Source organism: Procambarus clarkii, chromosome 38 (assembly GCF_040958095.1).
Source record: "Procambarus clarkii isolate CNS0578487 chromosome 38, FALCON_Pclarkii_2.0, whole genome shotgun sequence".
In the NCBI taxonomy this organism is placed as follows: Eukaryota; Metazoa; Arthropoda; class Malacostraca; order Decapoda; family Cambaridae; genus Procambarus; species Procambarus clarkii.
In genome coordinates, this window is record NC_091187.1 from 42617538 (window position 1) to 42627615 (window position 10078).

The following is a 10078-nucleotide window of genomic DNA, read 5'->3' on the forward strand; positions in this document are numbered from 1 at the left end:
GCCAATTGTCAAAATGATGTACCTTGCATACATCAGATCTTTAGTGGATTATGCTGCACCTCTGCTTGTTTTGATGCCTGAAAGAAAGCTTGGAGGGCTTGAAAAATTGCAGAACGAAGCCTTGAGGATAATCCTTGGGTGCCCTCGTACAACAAAAGATACTTAATATGAGAAAGGAACTTAATATTCCGAGCGTTGTTGATCGTGTTACTGAAATTAACTGTCAAATTAGTATTAAAATGCTTAGGCTAACTCATCCTAGTTCTTGCACAGAAGCCCTCCAGAATTTCTTTATTGAAGATCAGCATTGTTGCAAATGTATAAAAAAACTGGAACTCAACTCAGAATGTATCAGGTTCATGATTTGTACCAAGAGAAGCAACAACGGCACTTTCCTGCACCGTGGGAGGTTACACCCTTTCCAGTTTTAATCCCTCCCTTTCTACCCAAGAAGCAAATTAGAAATCAGCCCAAACTTCGTCTTGAGGCAAAGCTCAACGCCTTAAGCCATATTGATGCTCTGTCCACAGAGCATTCTCTCTCTCAAATCATATACACTGATGGTTCCCTACACCGCACCACGGGTGCAGCTGGAAGTGCAGTTGTTCTGACAATGGGCGATGGCCTATACTTTGAGTGGGGAGTCCGTATAAACAATTGGGCCTCTACCTTTCAGACTGAACTATTTGCTTGCTCCTTGCACTGAAATGTGTTCAAGTCTCCAAACTTGATACATTAATTGTAAGTGACTCCTTATCATCCTTAAATGCTCTCAACTCTTTAAGACATAACTGTAACATGCTCGTGTCCGAAGCTAGGCACAAATACAACAAAATTATTAAGGATGGTAACAGAGTCCATTTCATGTGGTCTCCATCTCATGTTGGCCTCCGAATGCATGATAGAGCTGATAAGTTAGCCAAAGAATCTGCCTTTAAAGGAGACGTATGAGTGTAGCCTTGGATTGTCAATGAGCAATCTGAGAGCAGCAGTACACCGAGAACTTCAACAAGATCTTGTAGATCTGAGGCAAAGTGAAATTGACACCAGTAATTCCATCTATCATCATACTATCATGCAAGAGGAGCCACACATCTATGGTTCATCCAGTAAAATCAGCAGACTTCTAGATGTTACTACTGTAACATCTAGATATGCACTATATATAACACTATATGTAACATGTCTTTTTGTAAAAAGTTTGTAATTATATGCAATAATATGTATTGTTTCATTGCAGATTAGAGATTCTAGATAGTTCTAGATTTCCGAAGTACTGAAACGTGCGCCATACAGGCTTGGTGGATCTAGGTGCAAGGTAAAATTATTTACATTTACTTGTTTTATATATATATATATATATATATATATATATATATATATATATATATATATATATATATATATATATATATATATTATATATATATATATATATATATTATATATATATATATATATATATATATATATATATATATATATATTATATATATATATATATAATATTAGTATATTTTGGTAGCAGTCTTTCCTGTAGACATATTTTATTAAATATGACCGAAAAAGTAAGATTAATAATTCTAACACGAATTTTCTCAATCTTTCGTACATTATGCTTCACTGTTGGAGGTAAATCAAAAATCACTTCTCCAAAATTCATTTTTATTTCTAGTCTGACGCGACACGGGCGCGTTTCGTAAAACTTATTACATTTTCAAAGACTTCACAAATACACAACTGATTAGAACTTGCATTTCCCTGATTTTATATCTACTTTTGAGTGAGGTGGGAAGGGTGATGTGGCATTACATTTGAGTGAGGTGGGAAGGATGATGTGGCATTAGAGGATATTAATAGGGTATTAAAAGTATCAACACAAGACAGAACACGAAACAATGGATATTGAATAGAAGTGTTTGTAGAAAGCCTATTGGTCCATATTTCTTGATGCTTCTATATTGGAGCGGAGTCTTGAGGTGGGTAGAATATAGTTGTGCAATAATTGGCTGTTGATTGCTGGTGTTGACTTCTTGATGTGTAGTGCCTCGCAAACGTCAAGCCGCCTGCTATCGCTGTATCTATCGATGATTTCTGTGTTGTTTACTAGGATTTCTCTGGCGATGGTTTGGTTATGGGAAGAGATTATATGTTCCTTAATGGAGCCCTGTTGTTTATGCATCGTTAAACGCCTAGAAAGAGATGTTGTTGTCTTGCCTATATACTGGGTTTTTTGGAGCTTACAGTCCCCAAGTGGGCATTTGAAGGCATAGACGACGTTAGTCTCTTTTAAAGCGTTCTGTTTCGTGTCTGGAGAGTTTCTCATGAGTAGGCTGGCCGTTTTTCTGGTTTTATAGTAAATCGTCAGTTGTATCCTCTGATTTTTGTCTGTAGGGATAACGTTTCTATTAACAATATCTTTCAGGACCCTTTCCTCTGTTTTATGAGCTGTGGAAAAGAAGTTCCTGTAAAATAGTCTAATAGGGGGTATAGGTGTTGTGTTAGTTGTCTCTTCAGAGGTTGCATGGCTTTTCACTTTCCTTCTTATGATGTCTTCGATGAAACCATTGGAGAAGCCGTTATTGACTAGAACCTGCCTTACCCTACAGAGTTCTTCGTCGACTTGCTTCCATTCTGAGCTGTGGCTGAGAGCACGGTCGACGTATGCGTTAACAACACTCCTCTTGTACCTGTCAGGGCAGTCGCTGTTGGCATTTAGGCACATTCCTATGTTTGTTTCCTTTGTGTAGACTGCAGTGTGGAAACCTCCGCCCTTTTCCATGACTGTTACATCTAGAAAAGGCAGCTTCCCATCCTTTTCCGTCTCGTAAGTGAAACGCAGCACGGAACTCTGCTCAAATGCCTCCTTCAGCTCCTGCAGATGTCTGACATCAGGTACCTGTGTAAAAATGTCGTCAACATACCTGCAGTATATGGCCGGTTTCAAGTTCATGTCGACTAAGACTTTTTGCTCGATGGTACCCATGTAGAAGTTTGCAAACAGGACACCTAGGGGAGAACCCATAGCGACCCCATCTACTTGCTTATACATATGCCCATCCGGGCTCAAGAAGGGTGCCTCTTTAGTACAAGCTTGGAGTAGTTTCCTCAGAATACTTTCTGGCATGTCAAGAGGAGTACAGGCTGGATCACGATACACTCTGTCGGCTATCATTCCGATTGTCTCGTCCACAGGTACGTTGGTAAACAGCGATTCTACGTCCAACGAGGCTCTTATCCCTGTGGCCCGTGCGCCCCGCAGTAAGTCCACAAATTCCTTTGGAGACTTCAGGCTGAAGGCGCAAGGAACATAAGGAGTCAGCAGGCCGTTGAGTCGCTTTGCCAATCTGTACGTGGGTGTGGGTATCTGGCTAATGATTGGCCGAAGTGGGTTTCCAGGCTTGTGCGTCTTGACATTTCCATACGCATATCCAGGTTTATATTCCCCAATGATCTTTGGCAGGTGGAGTCCGGATTTCTTGGCGTTCACAGTTTCGATCAGTTTGTTGACCTTTGCTTTTAATTCGGCTGTAGTGTCCTTCGTTACCCTTTGGAACTTAGTTTGGTCAGAGAGTATGATGTTCATTTTCGCCAGATATTCGTCTTTTTTAAGAATGACATATATTGGCGACTTGTCACCTCTCCTGACAACTATCTCCTTGTTCTCGCGAAGGCTTTTAGCTGCCGCTCTAAGCTCGGGGGACAGTATGGTGCTTCTGTAGTTGCCTCGATTCTTTCCTCCTTCTGCAATAAGTTCTGCTTGTAAGGTATCTTTGGTAGTGACCTTCTTTTGTGTCTCGAGGTCGAATATGTCGTCCAACAGAATTTCCAACTCCACTTTCCGGGCCATTTCACTCGGTCTGGACATAACATGACAGTTTATGCCCAGATTTAGGAGAGTGACTTGGTCCTCAGTGAGGTTAATTCCTGCAAGGTTCAGGAAGCCATCTCTTGGTCGTGGAATTGCCATAGGTCCTCCATATAATGTTGTTAGTTTCTTGATAATCCTTGTTTCAGTGCTGAGGTGATGTTGGTCTGTGAGGATGTCGAGGTGTTGTTCAATGCGGGTACGGATACTATGGTCGATGTTGCTATTTCTCCACTCGTTTGTAGCATGAAGTAGTTGCGTTTTTTTGTCTTTGATTTCATTCTCTGCCTTGTATATCTGATCACGAATCAGATCCTAGCGATATTTTATCGTGAAGGCTTGATTCCTTGCTGCTGGGTCGTGCACTTTAACATTAGTATATTTTGGTAGCAGTCTTTCCTGTAGACATATTTTATTAAATATGACCGAAAAAGTAAGATTAATAATTCTAACACGAATTTTCTCAATCTTTCGTACATTATGCTTCACTGTTGGAGGTAAATCAAAAATCACTTCTCCAAAATTCATTTTTATTTCTAGACTAGAAATAAAAATGAATTTTGGAGAAGTGATTTTTGATTTACCTCCAACAGTGAAGCATAATGTACGAAAGATTGAGAAAATTCGTGTTAGAATTATTAATCTTACTTTTTCGGTCATATTTAATAAAATATGTCTACAGGAAAGACTGCTACCAAAATATACTAATGTTAAAGTGCACGACCCAGCAGCAAGGAATCAAGCCTTCACGATAAAATATCGCCAGGATCTGATTCGTGATCAGATATACAAGGCAGAGAATGAAATCAAAGACAAAAAAACGCAACTACTTCATGCTACAAACGAGTGGAGAAATAGCAACATCGACCATAGTATCCGTACCCGCATTGAACAACACCTCGACATCCTCACAGACCAACATCACCTCAGCACTGAAACAAGGATTATCAAGAAACTAACAACATTATATGGAGGACCTATGGCAATTCCACGACCAAGAGATGGCTTCCTGAACCTTGCAGGAATTAACCTCACTGAGGACCAAGTCACTCTCCTAAATCTGGGCATAAACTGTCATGTTATGTCCAGACCGAGTGAAATGGCCCGGAAAGTGGAGTTGGAAATTCTGTTGGACGACATATTCGACCTCGAGACACAAAAGAAGGTCACTACCAAAGATACCTTACAAGCAGAACTTATTGCAGAAGGAGGAAAGAATCGAGGCAACTACAGAAGCACCATACTGTCCCCCGAGCTTAGAGCGGCAGCTAAAAGCCTTCGCGAGAACAAGGAGATAGTTGTCAGGAGAGGTGACAAGTCGCCAATATATGTCATTCTTAAAAAAGACGAATATCTGGCGAAAATGAACATCATACTCTCTGACCAAACTAAGTTCCAAAGGGTAACGAAGGACACTACAGCCGAATTAAAAGCAAAGGTCAACAAACTGATCGAAACTGTGAACGCCAAGAAATCCGGACTCCACCTGCCAAAGATCATTGGGGAATATAAACCTGGATATGCGTATGGAAATGTCAAGACGCACAAGCCTGGAAACCCACTTCGGCCAATCATTAGCCAGATACCCACACCCACGTACAGATTGGCAAAGCGACTCAACGGCCTGCTGACTCCTTATGTTCCTTGCGCCTTCAGCCTGAAGTCTCCAAAGGAATTTGTGGACTTACTGCGGGGCGCACGGGCCACAGGGATAAGAGCCTCGTTGGACGTAGAATCGCTGTTTACCAACGTACCTGTGGACGAGACAATCGGAATGATAGCCGACAGAGTGTATCGTGATCTAGCCTGTACTCCTCTTGACATGCCAGAAAGTATTCTGAGGAAACTACTCCAAGCTTGTACTAAAGAGGCACCCTTCTTGAGCCCGGATGGGCATATGTATAAGCAAGTAGATGGGGTCGCTATGGGTTCTCCCCTAGGTGTCCTGTTTGCAAACTTCTACATGGGTACCATCGAGCAAAAAGTCTTAGTCGACATGAACTTGAAACCGGCCATATACTGCAGGTATGTTGACGACATTTTTACACAGGTACCTGATGTCAGACATCTGCAGGAGCTGAAGGAGGCATTTGAGCAGAGTTCCGTGCTGCGTTTCACTTACGAGACGGAAAAGGATGGGAAGCTGCCTTTTCTAGATGTAACAGTCATGGAAAAGGGCGGAGGTTTCCACACTGCAGTCTACACAAAGGAAACAAACATAGGAATGTGCCTAAATGCCAACAGCGACTGCCCTGACAGGTACAAGAGGAGTGTTGTTAACGCATACGTCGACCGTGCTCTCAGCCACAGCTCAGAATGGAAGCAAGTCGACGAAGAACTCTGTAGGGTAAGGCAGGTTCTAGTCAATAACGGCTTCTCCAATGGTTTCATCGAAGACATCATAAGAAGGAAAGTGAAAAGCCATGCAACCTCTGAAGAGACAACTAACACAACACCTATACCCCCTATTAGACTATTTTACAGGAACTTCTTTTCCACAGCTCATAAAACAGAGGAAAGGGTCCTGAAAGATATTGTTAATAGAAACGTTATCCCTACAGACAAAAATCAGAGGATACAACTGACGATTTACTATAAAACCAGAAAAACGGCCAGCCTACTCATGAGAAACTCTCCAGACACGAAACAGAACGCTTTAAAAGAGACTAACGTCGTCTATGCCTTCAAATGCCCACTTGGGGACTGTAAGCTCCAAAAAACCCAGTATATAGGCAAGACAACAACATCTCTTTCTAGGCGTTTAACGATGCATAAACAACAGGGCTCCATTAAGGAACATATAATCTCTTCCCATAACCAAACCATCGCCAGAGAAATCCTAGTAAACAACACAGAAATCATCGATAGATACAGCGATAGCAGGCGGCTTGACGTTTGCGAGGCACTACACATCAAGAAGTCAACACCAGCAATCAACAGCCAATTATTGCACAACTATATTCTACCCACCTCAAGACTCCGCTCCAATATAGAAGCATCAAGAAATATGGACCAATAGGCTTTCTACAAACACTTCTATTCAATATCCATTGTTTCGTGTTCTGTCTTGTGTTGATACTTTTAATACCCTATTAATATCCTCTAATGCCACATCATCCTTCCCACCTCACTCAAATGTAATGCCACATCACCCTTCCCACCTCACTCAAAAGTAGATATAAAATCAGGGAAATGCAAGTTCTAATCAGTTGTGTATTTGTGAAGTCTTTGAAAATGTAATAAGTTTTACGAAACGCGCCCGTGTCGCGTCAGACTAGAAATAAAAATGAATTTTGGAGAAGTGATTTTTGATTTACCTCCAACAGTGAAGCATAATGTACGAAAGATTGAGAAAATTCGTGTTAGAATTATTAATCTTACTTTTTCGGTCATATTTAATAAAATATATATATAATATATATATATATATATATATATATATATATATTATATATGTGTGTATATGTATTTGTATGTATATAAATTTGTGTGTAAATCACGGAAATTAACATGCGGTGAAAAATGTGACAGTGTCAGACCGCGAAAAAAGAATTGGAACAGGAATTTCCGTAAGTACTTTCAAATTTAAATAATACATCTTCAGGAGGAATGATTCCTTCTGAAGATGTATTACTGAAATATGAAAGTACTTAAGGAAATTCCTGTTTCAATTCTTCCTCAGTGGTCTGACACTGTCATACGTAATTACCTAAGTTTTGAAAGTGAACAAATTGTTTACAATGGTTTATAATTTTATCAGTGTCAGACACAATTACATCTTACAATTACATCTGCTCATTACAAAATACTCTTTAAAAAATTACTTCTTAACAATAAGAGCATATAAATATATGCATAATCATCTGTATCAAACCTTATTACAGGTAAAACCAGTAGGTAGTCTACTGTATTTTATCAAACCCTTATTAGAATAATAGATCTTGTAATAATTTTGCAAAAATAGTGGCATTTACTATTTTTAAAAGATTATTAAAAAATTTACCGATATGGTGCATTCGGAAGACAAACCAAATTTTTCACTTTTGACAATTGAGCACCTGCTACATCTTTGTAGCAGGTGCTACAGGTGCTACATCCATCCATTGGTTTCAACCCTCTTACCCTGTTGTAGCTCAGTCGATTAAGGCAGTGTCTGGGATGCTCCCGGACGCAGGTTCGAATCCTCATCACGGCCCTTGTGGATTTGTTCATTTGATGTATCACGTTATTGTGTTCTGTGTGTGTAATTCTTCACCTGCTACAGCAACAGGAATGTGTGTGTGTGTGTCTGTATATTTGTGTTGAATATGACCGAAAGTGTAAGATTAATGATTCTAACACAAATCGTCTGAATATTTGTTTTTCTTCACTGTCGAGAGTAGTTAAAAAAAATTTACTCGAGTTTATTTTCACACTTTATTTATGGTCTTTCAGTCCCTCTCCTTACTGCTGCTGCTGTTTCTCGCATCTTTGCATCGCTTGTATGTTAGGGGGTTTGGCCTCTTGCTATATATTGATTCCATTTGTGTGTGTTTGGGTCTCTGGCCCTCTCGCAATTTCTGTTGAACAAACCCCTTTTCCTAGTTCTGCATCTCTCCTTTGGTATAAATTTTGTTGTGCTTTTATCATATATTTCACAAAACTTGACATACATCTCATTTACTTCATGTCCTATCAGCAAGTGTTTGTCAAATTCTTTAGGGAAAGTTTATCATCCTGATTGCAAAATCAAGATGATAAAATATAAAATATTTGTTAAAAATACTACTCATCTCCTTGTCATTTTCCGTTATTTGACCTGTCTCAGTTTTTAATGGACCTATCCTTTCCCTAGTCTTAGTTCGATATAACTGAAAAAACCCTTTAGGATTTGTCTTTGCTTGCTCTGCTATGCGAACTTCATAGTTTCTTTTTGCTTTCCGTATCTCTTTTTTAACATTTCTAACCAGTTGTATGAATTCCTGTTCTAAACTGACTTCCCATTCTTAATCCTTTTGTACCAAGCTCTCTTTTTACCTATAAGGTTCTTCAAATTATTTGTTATCCACTTTGGGTCATTAGTATTCGATCTATTCAATTTCTATAGTATACAATGTTCCTGTGCTTTGTTTAGAATATTCTTAAATAAGTTATATATTAAATCCACATCGAAATCCCCTTTTACGTCACCTATCGCTGGGTTCATGTTAGTGGAGTGCCTCAAGGCTCTGTCCTGGGACCTCTGTTGTTTATAATATATATAAATGATTTAGATTCAGGTTTGAGTTGCAACATCTGCAAATTTGCAGATGATACGAAGATCGGTGGGGGAATTGGCACGAAAGAAGACTCACTATCACTTCAAGTTGATCTAGATAGGGTTTTGAAATGGTTAAGGGATTGGCAGATGCAGTTTAATGCTAATAAATGTAAAGTTCTGAGGCTAGGTAGTGATGATTTGCAGAGTTACAAGATACGAGCTTGATGGTGTTGAGATTGCGAAGTCGGATTGCGAAAGGGATCTGGGAGTTATGATTAGTAAGAATTTAAAACAAAAGGATCAATGCATGAATGTTCGTAATAAGGCAAATAGGACACTGGGATTTATTAATCGATGCGTTAGTAACAAGACACCTGGTGTGGTTCCTCAGCTATATCTTGCTCTGGTTAGGCCCCATTTAGATTATGCAATTCAGTTTTGGTCGCCGTACTATAGAATGGATATAAATTCACTTGAACGTGTCCAGCGTAGGATACCTTAAGGTTACCTTGAGGTGCTTCCGGGGCTTAACGTCCCCCGCGGCCCGGTCGTCGACCAGGCCTCCTGGTTGCCGACCTGATCAACCAGGCTGTTGGACGCGGCTGCTCGCAGACTTACGTATGAGTCACAGCCTGGTTGATCAGGTATCCTTTGGAGGTGCTTATCCAGTTCTCTCTTGAACACTGTGAGGGGTCGGCCAGTTATGCCCCTTATGTGTAGTGATGTAGGATCTTCTTGAGGTTATCTTGAGATGATTTCGGGGCTTTTTAGTGTTCCCGCGGCCCGGTCCTCGACCAGGCCTCAACCCCCAGGAAGCAACCCGTGATAGCTGACTAACACCCAGGTACCCATTTTACTGCTAGGTAACAGGGGCATAGGGTGAAAGAAACTCTGCACATTGTTTCTCGCCGTTGTTGTTGAGAGAGAGGTTTTGAGAGGAGAGTTGTAGTTAAGAGAGGTTTTAGCATGTT